General features: G+C 42.7%; 1 protein-coding gene across 5 annotated transcripts in view; it reads right to left on the reverse strand.

Moving 5' to 3' along the window:
• LOC126162890 (regulator of chromosome condensation) overlaps positions 1 to 14,023 on the reverse strand; it is a 117,382-nt gene that overhangs the window by 47,599 nt on the left and 55,760 nt on the right. The window lies entirely within an intron of this gene.

Raw genomic sequence — 14,023 nt, forward strand, 5'->3', positions numbered from 1 at the left:
TGGATTTAATTGGAACCTAAGGTATCTTTGCTCAATGTCACATACAGGGTATCAGATCTTTATGCTGAGAATAAACAGTTATTTTAAGGTTATAAGAAATCTCAGCCTTGAGAAAAAGTCAAGGTCCAATCCCAACATTAAATAACTGGGAGCCATTAAACTGCTGCCCTAAGGTTAATGACATTTATACAAGGAAATGAAGAAAATGGCAAATTCATAGCACTTTGTTAAAACCATTCATTTCATAAAACTTATGTCCCTATTCCTACAATATATAGCTAAGAAATCAAAGGTCTCAGTTTTGTTTACGTGCCTTATGACTCAGCACCTTAGTTATTTGGTGAGATTATCTTAATTTCCTAAGTTATTCATCTACTGCAACTTTCCATTATTCAGCAGGCAATCAATGTTTGACTGTAGGCACTCTTGAGTCACATTCACTATTTCCTCGGCTGTGTTAATGTTACATACAAACCAAATACATGAATATAAAAACATACACACTATACATAGATTGGTCTTCAAATCAGAAACTATACTACATAAAGATGGCTTGATTCCACTAACAGCTTATAGATATGGTCCTTGCACATGCTTAATACTTTTAGTGCCCTGCATTTATAAGATTTCAGATGTATATTGGCATGTGATTATACCTTAGATATTAGGACATTCTAAAATTTAGAATTAGATCCATATCATTTTCATTTACAAGTAATACAACCAAATACAATAATACACAAAATGCTCATTCAACACACATTGAGACGTGTTTAGTGTTCATATACTTAAGAATCTTACGCGTAAAAGTTGCTTGCTATGCTGAATAAATCATCAGTTTCCATGTAATATTTTGCAAAATATTGTCACCGGAAGTAACATTAAAACAGGTGCAGTGCATAAGCAGCATTTGTCACCGAACATCCTAAATCTCCAACAAACATTTGAAAACTTATTCACAAATGACCTCCAATACACCTAGTATACTATCTCTCTCTTAACCGAGTTGCTAATTCACCAACGGTGTAGACAGTAAAAGTGCTATTTCATAGTTCATCTTCATCACATCTTTATAATTTGAAGAATAAAAGGTCAAGCTGTCATTGATATTAATACTCTTACCCATTCTTTTGTATTGTAACATATCACTATGGTAAACAGATGTGCTAACCCTATGTCTACCTAATGAATAAATGATTTGGTTATAATAGAAGGAAACATTCCACGTAGGAAAAATATACCTAAAAACAAAGATGATGTGACTTACCAAATGAAAGTGCTGGCAGGTCGACAGACACACAAACAAACACAAACATACACACAAAATTCAAGCTTTCGCAACAAACTGTTGCCTCATCAGGAAAGAGGGAAGGAGAGGGAAAGACGAAAGGATGTGGGTTTTAAGGGAGAGGGTAAGGAGTCATTCCAGTCCCGGGAGCGGAAAGACTTACCTTAGGGGGAAAAAGGGACGGGTATACACTCGCACACACACACATATCCATCCACGGGACTGGAATGACTCCTTACCCTCTCCCTTAAAACCCACATCCTTTCGTCTTTCCCTCTCCTTCCCTCTTTCCTGATGAGGCAACAGTTTGTTGCGAAAGCTTGAATTTTGTGTGTATGTTTGTGTTCGTTTGTGCGTCTGTCAACCTGCCAGCACTTTCATTTGGTAAGTCACATCATCTTTGTTTTTAGGTATAATGAATAAATGATAATCACGACAATTTAAACCAATTTTGTTACTCAAGTAACTTTGGTTCATAAATTCTGGAAGTTCTTGTTATTGTTTGCAAATATAAACATGAATGCAGCACATCTTCAAGAAGGGATGACAATGTCAGTTCTACTAAGTGTTGCGGCACTTGTTGGATTGGCAGTTCTTCTGTGCTGCAGCGTTCCATCTTGAAAAAGTGGAGTACACCATCAAGTAAATAGCACCATAACAATGAAGACAACATCACATCAAAACAAGACAGATTCTCGGTATTAGTCAAATATATGTAACAGTAAAAAACCTTTCTTTAACAAATATCTGGGTATTCAAATATATTTTTCTTTAAATGGAGGTTTGCAGAATACACAGAATGCACTCCAAGATCACAATTCAAGCATGTTTAGGTGATATAAGTGATTTTATTAAAGAAAATATGGTAATTATTATACTTTTTTTTTTAAATAATGTCATCTTGTTTAATGATGAATGGGAGGAAGAATTAGACAGCATAGTGTATATGCCATTAATATGGTGAAGAAGATGATGTCCGTAGTATTTGTGAAGAATATGAGAACCAGACTATACCAATGGAAAGTGGGAAGGTATCATCAGAAAAGGAACATGTGGACAGACATTACGATTTAGATGTGATGCTAGAAACTTTATGGGATACTTACAAGTGTTATAGTGACAGCGACAGAGTAGAAAGCGTCATCAAGATTATTTGTGAAGAATTGCATTCCAACTGGGAAGGTAGAACCAATCAACAAGGGACATGACATCAAGCAATCATCTGATGTAGCTCTAAGCAAAATTCAGATAAGTAAGAGAAATTGTGCAGAAAAAAAGGGTATAAACGACTTAAACTTTAGAGAGATCGAGGGTGATTTGATGCATGAAGATGAGGAAAGCAGGAAGGAAAAAGTTTTAGGTTGCCCGTATATACATGTAAAAGTTGCAAATTAAGAGGGAGTTTGCCTCTTAGGCGCAGGTAGTCCTGTCTGTGCCATTTCTGAAAAATTTAGAGACCAGTTAAGACATAGTGCTGACTTTGAAGAAAATCCTGCTGTTGGAATCAAAATTAAGGGAACAACTGGTAGGCACAGCAAAGTTGTAAACAGGCAAGCCTTAATATCTTTCACAATTAATGATGTAAAGTATAACCAAGGATGTTTTGTAGCACCTGACCTCAATGAAAATATTTTTTTCCTAACGAATTCGATACAAGCAGTAAATGCAGATTTTGACTGTAATAACAAAAAGTTAAAGCTCACCAACCCAAAGACAGATGTAATACTTGTGACTGAACTAATTATCCGAGATTGCCTAGAGAACAAAGATTAGAAGAGTGATTTGTGCAAATGAGAAAACTGACATTAATGAGGAAGACAATGAAGGAGGATGCAGTGAAGACAAGTATGCTGAATTAGTCGCCACCAAACTAAAGGGAGCTGGGAGTCTAGACAAAGAACAGGCAGATCAATTAGGTAGTTTGTAGTGGGAATACAAAGATGTGTTTAGTGAGGAACCTGGAAAAGTGAAAAACTATGAATGTAGACTTAAACTAAAACCTCATGAACCATTTTTCATCAAACCCTATGGAGTACCCATATCAAAAAGAAAAGCTGTGGAGAAAGAACTACAAAAGATGAAAGAGTGGGAAGTAATTGAAAGGTGCAATAGTGCATACAATGACCCGTTGGTGGTAGTTTCCAAACATGATGGTGGAGTAAGACTTGTCCTTGATTCAAGACATTTAAACAAATATCTTGAGAGGGAAACTGACCATCCTGAGAACACAGACGGGAAGTTTAAACATATGAAGTACACGTCTAGTTTAGACTTAACAGCTGGTTTCCATCGGGTACCATTGGAGATTCAGTCTAGAAAATATACTGCATTTTTGTATGGAGGAAGATGTTATTGCTATTGTGTTGTACCATTTGGCCTTAATGAATCAGTTGCAGAATTTATCCAAACATTAGATTTTGTTCTAGGAAAAGAACTGTTAAGCAAACTAATCCTTTATGTTGATGACATACTTGTAACATGAAAGAGTTGGGAAGAACATATACGTTTGTCAGGTGAAGTATGTTACAGATTGAGACAGGAAGGGATGTCATTAAACTAGAGAAGTGTAAATTCAGAGTTATACAGCTCAAATTTGTAGGCCACACCAGCTCAGAAGAAGGAATCTTGCCTGATGAAGAAAAACTTGAAGCCATTGCAAAATTTCCTGCATCCAAGACTAAGAAACAACTTAAACCATTCCATGAAATTTGTGGCTACTACCGGAAATTTGTCAGCAATCAAGCTTTAAATTCACCATGTTTGATCAACTTGTTGAAGAAGAACACCATTTGGGTATGGGACAAGGATTGTCAGGAAGCATTCGACAACATCAAGATACACATGTCCAATAGTAAAATGTTATACAGATCTTACAGAGCCACTTTGCATTATGACTGACAGCAGTGACTACGGACTGGGAGCTCATTTGTTCCAAGAAAAGATTATAGATGGTGTGATGGAGCATAGATAAATAGCTTTTGCAGCAGAACTTTGCAAAAACATGAGAAGCCATATACTGTCACTGAAAAAGAACTGTTTGCAGTCTATTGGGCTTTCGCCAAGTTCAAAAATTACTTATCAGGAAATCAAGTAGTAGTATACACAGACCATAAGGCTTTGATCTATATACAAGAGAGTACTTTGCATCACAGCAGGATAAACAGGTGGGCACTATTCCTCCAGCAGTTCAACTATACAGTAAAGCATATAAAAGGAGAAGAAAATCTAATTGCTGATGCTCTATCATTTTTTTTTTTTTTTTTTTTTTTTTTTTTTTGTGGTTTTAGGGCGCAAAACTTCTATGGTCATTAGCGCCCAGCCCGTGACTTAAGACAGTAAAAAACCGAAATTTAAAACCAGCAGCAATGGGAACAAAGTCAGAAAATTGGAGAAACTAAAATTAGAAGACTGCTTAAAAATCCACTACAGAAAGGGGGTGATTGTCCCCGAAAAAGGCTTCAAATGACTGACGTCATTTCACTGTCACTAATAAACTGTAGAACGCGGTCGGCGGAGCGCGTGTCATCTGCTAAAATCGACGATAGATCAGGCGATAGCTGTAGACGGGAGCGTAACGGATTAAAATAGGGGCATTCAATTAAAAGGTGTCTTACCGTCCACAGCTGAGAGCAGTGGGGACAGAGTGGGGGAGGATCGCCGCTTAAAAGATGTCGATGGCTAAAACGACAATGCCCTATCCGGAGTCTAGCTAAAATTACCTCCTCCCGACGACGCGTTCGGGAGGAAGAGGTCCAAGCGCAAGGAAGGGCTTTCACTTCCCGCAATTTATTACAGGGAAGTGCCGACCAATGGGCATGCCATAAATGAGCAACATGGCGACATAAATCGTTCCGAAGATCGGTGAAGGGAAGCGACTGAATAGCTGGCCGAGGAAGAGAGACTGCGGCCTTGGCCGCTATATCGGCCGCCTCATTCCCACAGATACCAGCGTGTCCCGGGAGCCAGAGGAACGCCACCGAGACGCCCCTCAGGTGAAGCAAGCGCAGACAGTCCTGAATCCGGTGGACCAGAGGGTGCACAGGGTAAAGAGCTTGGAGACTGAGGAGAGAGCTGAGAGAATCTGAGCAGATAACGTACTGTATCCGCTGATGGCGGCGGATGTAGTGGACAGCCTGGAGAACAGCGTAAAGCTCCGCAGTATAAACCGAACACTGGTCGGGAAGCCGAAAGCGATTTGGGGTGTCGCCAACAATATAGGCACTCCCTACACCTAACGATGTTTTCGAGCCGTCGGTGTAAATAAATGTGGCGTCCGTCATTTCTGCACATAGAGCAGCAAATGCCCGACGATAAACAAGTGTAGGGGTACCATCTTTGGGAAATTGACAAAGGTCACGGAGCAGGCAGATCCGGGGACGGAGCCAAGGCGGTGCTGTACCCCAAGTTGTCAGGGAGGTTTTAGGAAAGCGGAAGGAAAGAGAATGGAGCAGTTGACGGAAGCGGACTCCCGGGGGTAGTAGGGAGGAGGGGCGGCCTGCATACCCTACATCAAAGGAGGCGTCGAAAAAAAGGTCGTGGGCTGGATTAGCAGGCATGGAAGACAGACGGCTAGCATAACGACTCAGGAGGACTGCTCCCCGATTGGACAGCGGAGGTTCAGCAGTCTCAGCATAAAGGCTTTCCACAGGGCTAGTGTAAAAAGCTCCAGACACTAAACGTAATCCACGGTGGTGGATAGAGTCGAGACGCCGAAGAATAGACGGCCGAGCAGAGGAGTAGACTATGCTTCCATAATCCAATTTCGAGCGCACTAAGGCGCGATAGAGGCGGAGAAGGACCACTCGGTCCGCTCCCCAGGAGGTACCATTCAGGACACGGAGGGTGTTAAGCGATCGCAGACAGCGAGCCGAAAGATAGGAAACGTGGGAGGACCAGCATAGTTTTCTGTCAAACATAAGACCCAAGAATTTAGCGACGTCTGAAAACGGAAGGTTGACAGGACCGAGATGTAAGGAGGGCAGAAGAAACTCCGTACGTCGCCAAAAATTGACACAAACGGTCTTACTGGGTGAAAAACGGAAGCCAGTTTCGATGCTCCACGAGTGGAGGCGATCGAGACATCCTTGAAGACGTCGTTCAAGAAGGCTGGTCCGTTGAGAGCTGTAGTAGATCGCAAAATCGTCCACAAAGAGGGAGCCCGAGACATCAGGAGGGAGACAATCCATAATTGGATTTATGGCGATGGCAAACAGTACAACACTCAGCACGGATCCCTGGGGTACCCCGTTTTCTTGGGAGAAAGTACGGGAGAGAGTAGTGTTCACCCGCACCCGAAAAGTGCGCTCTGCCATAAATTCGCGAAGAAAAAGGGGCAGCCGGCCTCGAAAGCCCCAAGAGAACAGTGTGCGGAGGATGCCTGTCCTCCAACAGGTATCGTATGCTCTCTCCAGATCAAAAAATATTGCTACCGTTTGGCGTTGCCGGAGAAAATTGTTCATGATATAAGTGGAGAGAGCGACAAGATGGTCAACTGCAGAACGATGCTTCCGAAATCCGCATTGGGCTGGTGTTAAAAGACTGCGGGATTCCAGCCACCAAGCTAAACGGTAATTCACCATACGCTCCAAAACCTTACAGACACTACTCGTGAGAGAAATGGGGCGATAGCTAGAGGGGAGATGTTTGTCCTTTCCAGGTTTCGGAACGGGAACGACAATAGCTTCCCGCCACCGTCTGGGAAAGGTGCTGTCGGTCCAAATTCGATTATAAAGGCGAAGGAGGTAACGCAGACTATGGGTGGATAAATGCAGCAACATTTGGACATGGATACCATCCGGTCCTGGGGCGGAGGAGCGAGAAGATGAGAGGGCATGTTGGAGTTCCCGCATGGAGAAAACAGTATTGTAGCTTTCGTGATTTTGGGAGGAGAAAGCAAGAGGTCGCACTTCCGCTGCACGTTTCTTCGGGAGAAACGCTGGCGGGTAATTTGAAGAGCTCGAAATCTCAGCAAAGTGCTGACCCAACGAGTTAGAAATTGCGACGGGGTCCACTAAGGTATCATGCGCGACAGTGAGCCCAGAAACCGGGGAGAAACTAGGCGCGCCTGAGAACCGTCGAAGCCGACTCCAAACTTCCGAGGAGGGAGTGAAGGTGTTAAATGAGCTAATAAAGAATTTCCAGCTGGCCTTCTTGCTATCGCGGATGACGCGACGGCATCGCGCACGGAGCTGCTTATAGCGGATACAGTTGGCCAAAGTAGGATGGTGACGGAAAATGCGAAGAGCACGTCGCCGCTCACGTATTGCGTCACGGCATGCCTCGTTCCACCAAGGAACTGGGGGGCGCCGGGGCAATTCGGAGGTGCGTGGTATTGAACGTTCCGCAGCTGTAAGGATAACGTCGGTAATGTGTGTGACCTCATCGTCGACGCTGGGAAAGCGACGGTCATCGAATGTCGCGAGAGACGAAAAAAGTGTCCAATCGGCTTGGGCAAACTTCCAGCGTCGCGGGCGCATATATGGCAGTTGAGGCTGCAGTCTGAGGACACATGGAAAGTGGTCACTCGAATGTGTATCATCAAGGGCGAACCATTCGAAGCGCCGAGCTAGCGGAACAGTACCGACCGCAAGGTCCAAATGAGATAAGGTTGTCGTGGAGGCAGACAAAAATGTGGGGACCCCAGTGTTGAGGCAAACTAGATCCGCTTGGTGGAAGACGTCTAGCAATACGGAGCCACGTGGACAAGGGTGTGGAGATCCCCAAAGCGGGTGGTGGGCATTGAAGTCCCCAACCAGCAAATAGGGGGGTGGAAGCTGACCAAGAAGATGAAGGAGATCAGCTCGTGCCATTGGTGTGGACGATGGAATGTATACAGTACAAAGAGAGAACGTGTATCCGGAAAGTGAAAGACGGACGGCGACAGCTTGGAAGGAAGTGTTTAAGGGGATTGGGTGATAATGGAGAGTATCACGGAGAAGAATCATGAGTCCTCCATGGGCTGGAGAGCCTTCAACAGAGGGGAGATCATATCGGACAGGCTGAAAATGAGGGAGAACAAAGCGGTCATGGGGACGCAGCTTTGTTTCCTGAAGACAGAAGATGACCGGCGAGTAGGAGCGTAAGAGGACCGACAATTCATCCCGATTGGCTCGAATGCCGCGGATATTCCAGTGGATAATGGACATGGGGTGAACAGAAAATGGAGGAATGTGACTAAAGTTGCTGTCAACTCAAAGACTGCTCGGAGCTAGCAACCGACAGCATGGAATGGCATTCAGCCGAAGGCAGAAGATCCTGATCCATAAGTTGGTCAGGAGCAGTCCCTGCCACCAGCGATCGGCCGGTTGACCGGCCACCAGCAGTGCGCCTCGGCGACACAGAAGATGGCCGAGGGCGATTTCCGCCAGGTGGTGCTGTAGAGGGGGCACGCCTTGGCGGAGAAGGAGAGGAACTGGGTTTCTTTGTAGCCTTCTTAGAAGAATGTTGTTTAGATGGAGGAACCGATGGTTGTGAAGCTGCGGTACGTAAAAACTCTTCACGAGTATGCTCTTTTTCCGAAGACTTGGCGTCAGACTTTTGGGCTCGAGATGTAGCAGAACCCGACGAAGGGTGAGCCATAGAGTGGGCAGGCGAAAGTGGTGAGGTTGAACGAGCGATCTTTGCGCTGGCCGATCTAACGACCGTGGTACTAAAGGTGAGGTCGCAAGTCTGCGTGGCCGCCTCCTTTGTTGGCCGAGGAGAAGCAAGGACAGTGCTGTATTTTCCTGACTGAGGCACGGTGGGCTTGCGACTGGCGAATAATTTTCGAGCAGCAAAGGTCGACACCTTTTCCTTCACCCTTATTTCCTGGATGAGCTTCTCATCCTTAAAAACGGGGCAATCTCGAGAGGAAGCAGCGTGGTCACCCATACAGTTGATGCAGCGAGGGGATGGAGGTGGACAAGCACCCTCATGGGCATCCGTGCCACACGTAACACATTTGGCTGGATTGGAACAGGACTGGCTGGTGTGATTGAACCGCTGACATCGATAGCAACGCGTAGGGTTTGGGACGTAAGGGCGAACGGAAATTATCTCATAGCCTGCTTTGATTTTCGATGGGAGTTGAACTGTGTCAAATGTCAAGAAGACAGTGCGGGTTGGAATGATGTTCGTGTCAACCCGTTTCATTACTCTATGAACTGCCGTTACGCCCTGGTCAGACAGATAGTGCTGAAGTTCTTCGTCAGACAATCCATCGAGGGAGCGTGTATAAACGACTCCACGCGAGGAATTCAAGGTACGGTGCGGTTCCACCCGGACAGGGAAGGTGTGGAGCAGAGAAGTACGCAGCAATTTTTGTGCCTGGAGGGCACTGTGTGTTTCTAACAACAGGGTGCCATTCCGTAATCTGGAACAAGACTTTACAGGACCTGCTATTGCGTCGACTCCTTTCTGAATAATGAAAGGGTTGACCGTGGAGAAGTCGTGACCTTCATCAGACCGAGAAACAACAAGGAACTGTGGCAACGATGGAAGAATCGTCTGTGGCTGAGACTCAGTATGCTTACGTTTGTGACTAGACTTAGTGGAAGGTGAGGAAACCATTGCGGAAGAATCCCCCATGATTACCGGCGTCTCCGATGGCGCGCTCCTCCCTTGTGGGGGCCCTCTCTGAGGGCACTCCCGCCTTAGGTGATTGTTCACACCTCAGGTCACACCTCCCGACAAACGGACGGAGGGACCAATCGGCATTTTCGGAAGGTATCAGCTCGGGTAATCACCCCTCCCTGGGCCTGGCCGTTACCAGGGGGTACGTACGTGTCCTACCTGTCTACCCGGGGCGGGGAATTACGCGTTACCCCGTCACCGGCTACGCACGAAGGGCGTGGGTCGGCCTTCAGACACGCACAGGGAGGAAGAAAGAGAAAGGGAAAGGAAGGAAGAGAGGTCTCAAACGCCGCAGCGGAGAAAAGGGTAAAGAGAAGAGGTAAGGAAAAGAGAAGGACAAAGGAAGGAAGAAGACATAAAAGCAAGGAAGGCGAAGAATGCAGTACATTTACGAGCGTCCGTCTCCGGACGTAGGCACAAACCATACTCCCAGATGGGGAGAAAGGGAAGGAAAGAGCCAGAGGTGAGGGGAGGAGGGGCGAAGATAGGGATGGGGAAGGATGCGGAAAGGGAAGGTATGCAGCCCGGAAAGGAAGGAAGGCCACATTAGCTCGGGGTCCCGTGCTCGCTACGCACGTATCCACAAAAGAGTTGTGGACCCCCTGGGGGGATGCTCTATCAAGATTGCCAATGGGGGGAGAAGGTGAAAATAACAGTGATGAATGTGAAAGGGAATTTCAGATTATGCATCTAAAAGGGGCGAAAGATGAGAATGAATGAAATCAGATATCAGAACTATGATACCAACTGGAAGTTAGTTAATAGTTATCTGGGTAAGAGAGGATATGAGAAAGTAGAGCAGTATTATTAAGTGCACAAGGGTATACTTTTCAGAAGACAGTGCAGACAGTGATACTCGGAGATTGTGTTGGCCAGAGCAGTATATTGAAGTATTGATAAAGTATGTACATGAGAGTTTCAGACATTGACAGGTGCCAGAGGGTAAAAGTTAGTAATCAAACCTGCAAAGGATATATGCAAAAGGACACCTATAACTTGTAGCAGTTGATCTTTATGGATCATTGCCTAAGGCAAAAGGAGGATTTTGTTACACATTTGTCATGGTGGATCTTTTTTCAAATTTCATTAAACTATATCCGTTGAAGAAAACAACAAGTAAGAATATCATTTTGGAAATTAGAAGAGACTATTTTACAAAGGTAGGAAAACCGAAAGCAAACTTTCTGACAATGGAGCACAATTTACTTCTAAACTTTGGAAAACAATTGTTGAGGATGAGAACATTAACCATATTCTGACATCTGCTTATCACCCGTCAAGCAATCTGGCTGAACATTACATGAGAGAAATAGGGAGATTATTTAGAACTTATTGCAACAAAAATCATGTAAATGGGTAGAGTACGTTGACAGGTTTGAAGATATACTGAACAGCTTACAACAATTGTCTACTGGGTCTGTCCATATGAAACAATGTAACACAAGAAACCAGCGAATATGATCAATGAATTCCCAGCATGTAGGGCTATGAGTCCACAGGAAAGAGGAGAAATAGCCAAGAAAGTAATGGAACAACAGGGGAAATTGAGAAAAAACAAAAATGATAAGAAATTGAAACATACAAATTTTAAAATTGATGATGCGGTCCTGGTGAAAACATGGAAAATCCAAGGCTATAAGCAATGAATTAAAGAAATTTTTTTGACATCTATATTGGTCCATTCAAAATTCACTCTATGCCACACCCAAATGCACACAATTTAGTGTATCCAAAATCTGGAAGGTTATTTGGTTTACGTAACATAACTGAACTGAAACCCTATAAGCAAGAGTCAAATGCCAAGAAAAAATAAAATGATGTAAATGCCCTCAGGAGGACACATCTTTGTGTCAAGTGTGTGGTGAGCACTAGGTCTCAGAGCAATGTAGCATTCTATTTTCTTCTTTTCGTTTTCGGATGCTACATCTTTCACTCATCTATAAACCTGTAATGAAGTTATCTCTTACTGAAAATACTCTCCATTCTCTGTAATATAAGTTTTCTGTATGTAATATGACTATTAAGTGACATTATTTGAGGAACAATTTGAAAATTTAAACTGTATACTAAATTTGACTTCCCTACAGTGGTGACTGACAAATTATTGTAGTTATACTCTGTAGAGCATGTATTTGATTTGTGGGTGCTTCTTTGAGAATTACAGACATGGTCACGATTTTATGAATTTGCTAATGAGATATACAAATGGACAAGTTCCACTGTGACAAATGACAATTTGTGAAAAGTTTGTTGTTACAAGATGGTGTGATGAACAGTCTGTGAGTTTGATATGATAAAAAGTTAAATGAGATCTGGGGGGTCAAATGTACTGTATAGTGGAATATACTGAAATATTAATCAAAATGAATGGATACATACATAATTTATCTTTGTTCTTTGACTTTAATCTGTATATAGCTAAATCTTTACAATTTAGAGATGCTTAATTTTGTGTGATTTTGTTTGTAAATATGCTAATAGTATAGGGTATTATGTGAATGAGTTTGACATATTATACCTGATGTGACCTTAATTTAACCTGCACGAGTACCTTGAATAATGAGATCATCTCTGTTCCTACCTAGAGAACTGTATTCAAGAACCTTACCTGACCTGGAAGTGAAAATTAAAAGACTGTGAAACTGATAGTGGACTGTGCTATTGCAGTATAGAGACTGCCAGAAAAAGAGGGGTTGCAGACTGATGATTGTGAGCTGCCAATTCCTTAAGATGTGCAATGTGAACCAATGACTGGATTGACAGCTAAGAAAAGAAAACTTTTTTGATTTTTTTTTCAAAGTTGTGTTTATGTATTTAGCAATTATTCATACAAGTAATACTTGTAAGAGTGGCTGGAGGGGGTGGGTGGAGGTTGTATAAGTATAACAATACAGCCTTCCCCAAAATTCATTGAAATGTCTGATACCACCTTCTTTTTATATGCATCCGGATAGTTATCGGACAATTCAGTGATTTCTAAGGCCTTGTACATATAAGGTACAAATGCTGGATTGAATGTATGATAAAGAAATTGAAGGGATAAATATTTAGCAGAAAATATAAAATACTGTGGAAAAGTTGGCATAGGTGGCTGGCACCTCTAATTACCATAATTACAGTCAAGTAACAAGTTAACACAAAGAACCTCATTATCTTAAGAAACAGCTTGAAAGTTATAAGCAAGTGATGTATTTTCATTTGTTATCTATACTTATGTCCAGTTCTGTAATTGATATTCTTTGTAATTACATTTGCAATTAACGCTCCAATTGTTTACCTCTCACAGTTTTCCAATTGCAGAAACTGAGGGCTTATTTGTATGTTCTATGTATTTAATCGAATAAAGTATGAGCTCTGTACTACCATTACATGTTAGGGACCAAATCCAAACTAATTAATTCGATAACTAAAATAATATGAGAGATATTACTGTAATTAAAGTTCAGAATGATTTTCTTATGGAAAACTAAAGATATTACTAGAAAAGATTGTTATTCAAACATTGTATTTTATACCTTATTCGGCTGTAACATCAGTTTCTTTACATTTTGTAAAGTTTAATTGTAACATTGAAATTATGCAAAATTAATAATGGAATATTTTGTGAGCAATTTTTAATATTCTATATAAGGGGCGAGGCTGTGAGGGAGTCTACTGGAGGGTCTGTTTGAAAGTCGACCTGTGAAGTCAGTTTTGAAGTTACTTTTGGAAGTCAAAGAGATCAGTCTGTCCATGTTTTGTTTACGTGACAAGTGTGCAGTTCGGATGTCAATTAATGTAAATAAATCTTGTTAAACATGAAAATTTCGCATTCATTCATCAATGGACCAGGCAGAAGTAACTTAAGTTAAGCAACATTCAACATGAACCATTACAATATGCAGCAAAACTGTCTCCAAGATGAAACGCAACTCCACAAGACTTGCACATTAAGTTTGTTGTTCTCCTTGTTTTGTTTTTGGAACATACATGGCAGTTCCTTCATTTTCGTTTATTTGTTTGGGAAATAAGCAATAGCTGGTGTTGCTTTATGTGACCGGAAAGTCTGTCAACCGGATCATGATGAGACGTACGCAATGTAGTGGCAACCCCCAAGTTTTGCTCAGAAGCAGGTACATGGTCTTT

The sequence above is a fragment of the Schistocerca cancellata genome, chromosome 2 (genome assembly GCF_023864275.1).
Source record: "Schistocerca cancellata isolate TAMUIC-IGC-003103 chromosome 2, iqSchCanc2.1, whole genome shotgun sequence".
In the NCBI taxonomy this organism is placed as follows: domain Eukaryota; kingdom Metazoa; phylum Arthropoda; class Insecta; order Orthoptera; family Acrididae; genus Schistocerca; species Schistocerca cancellata.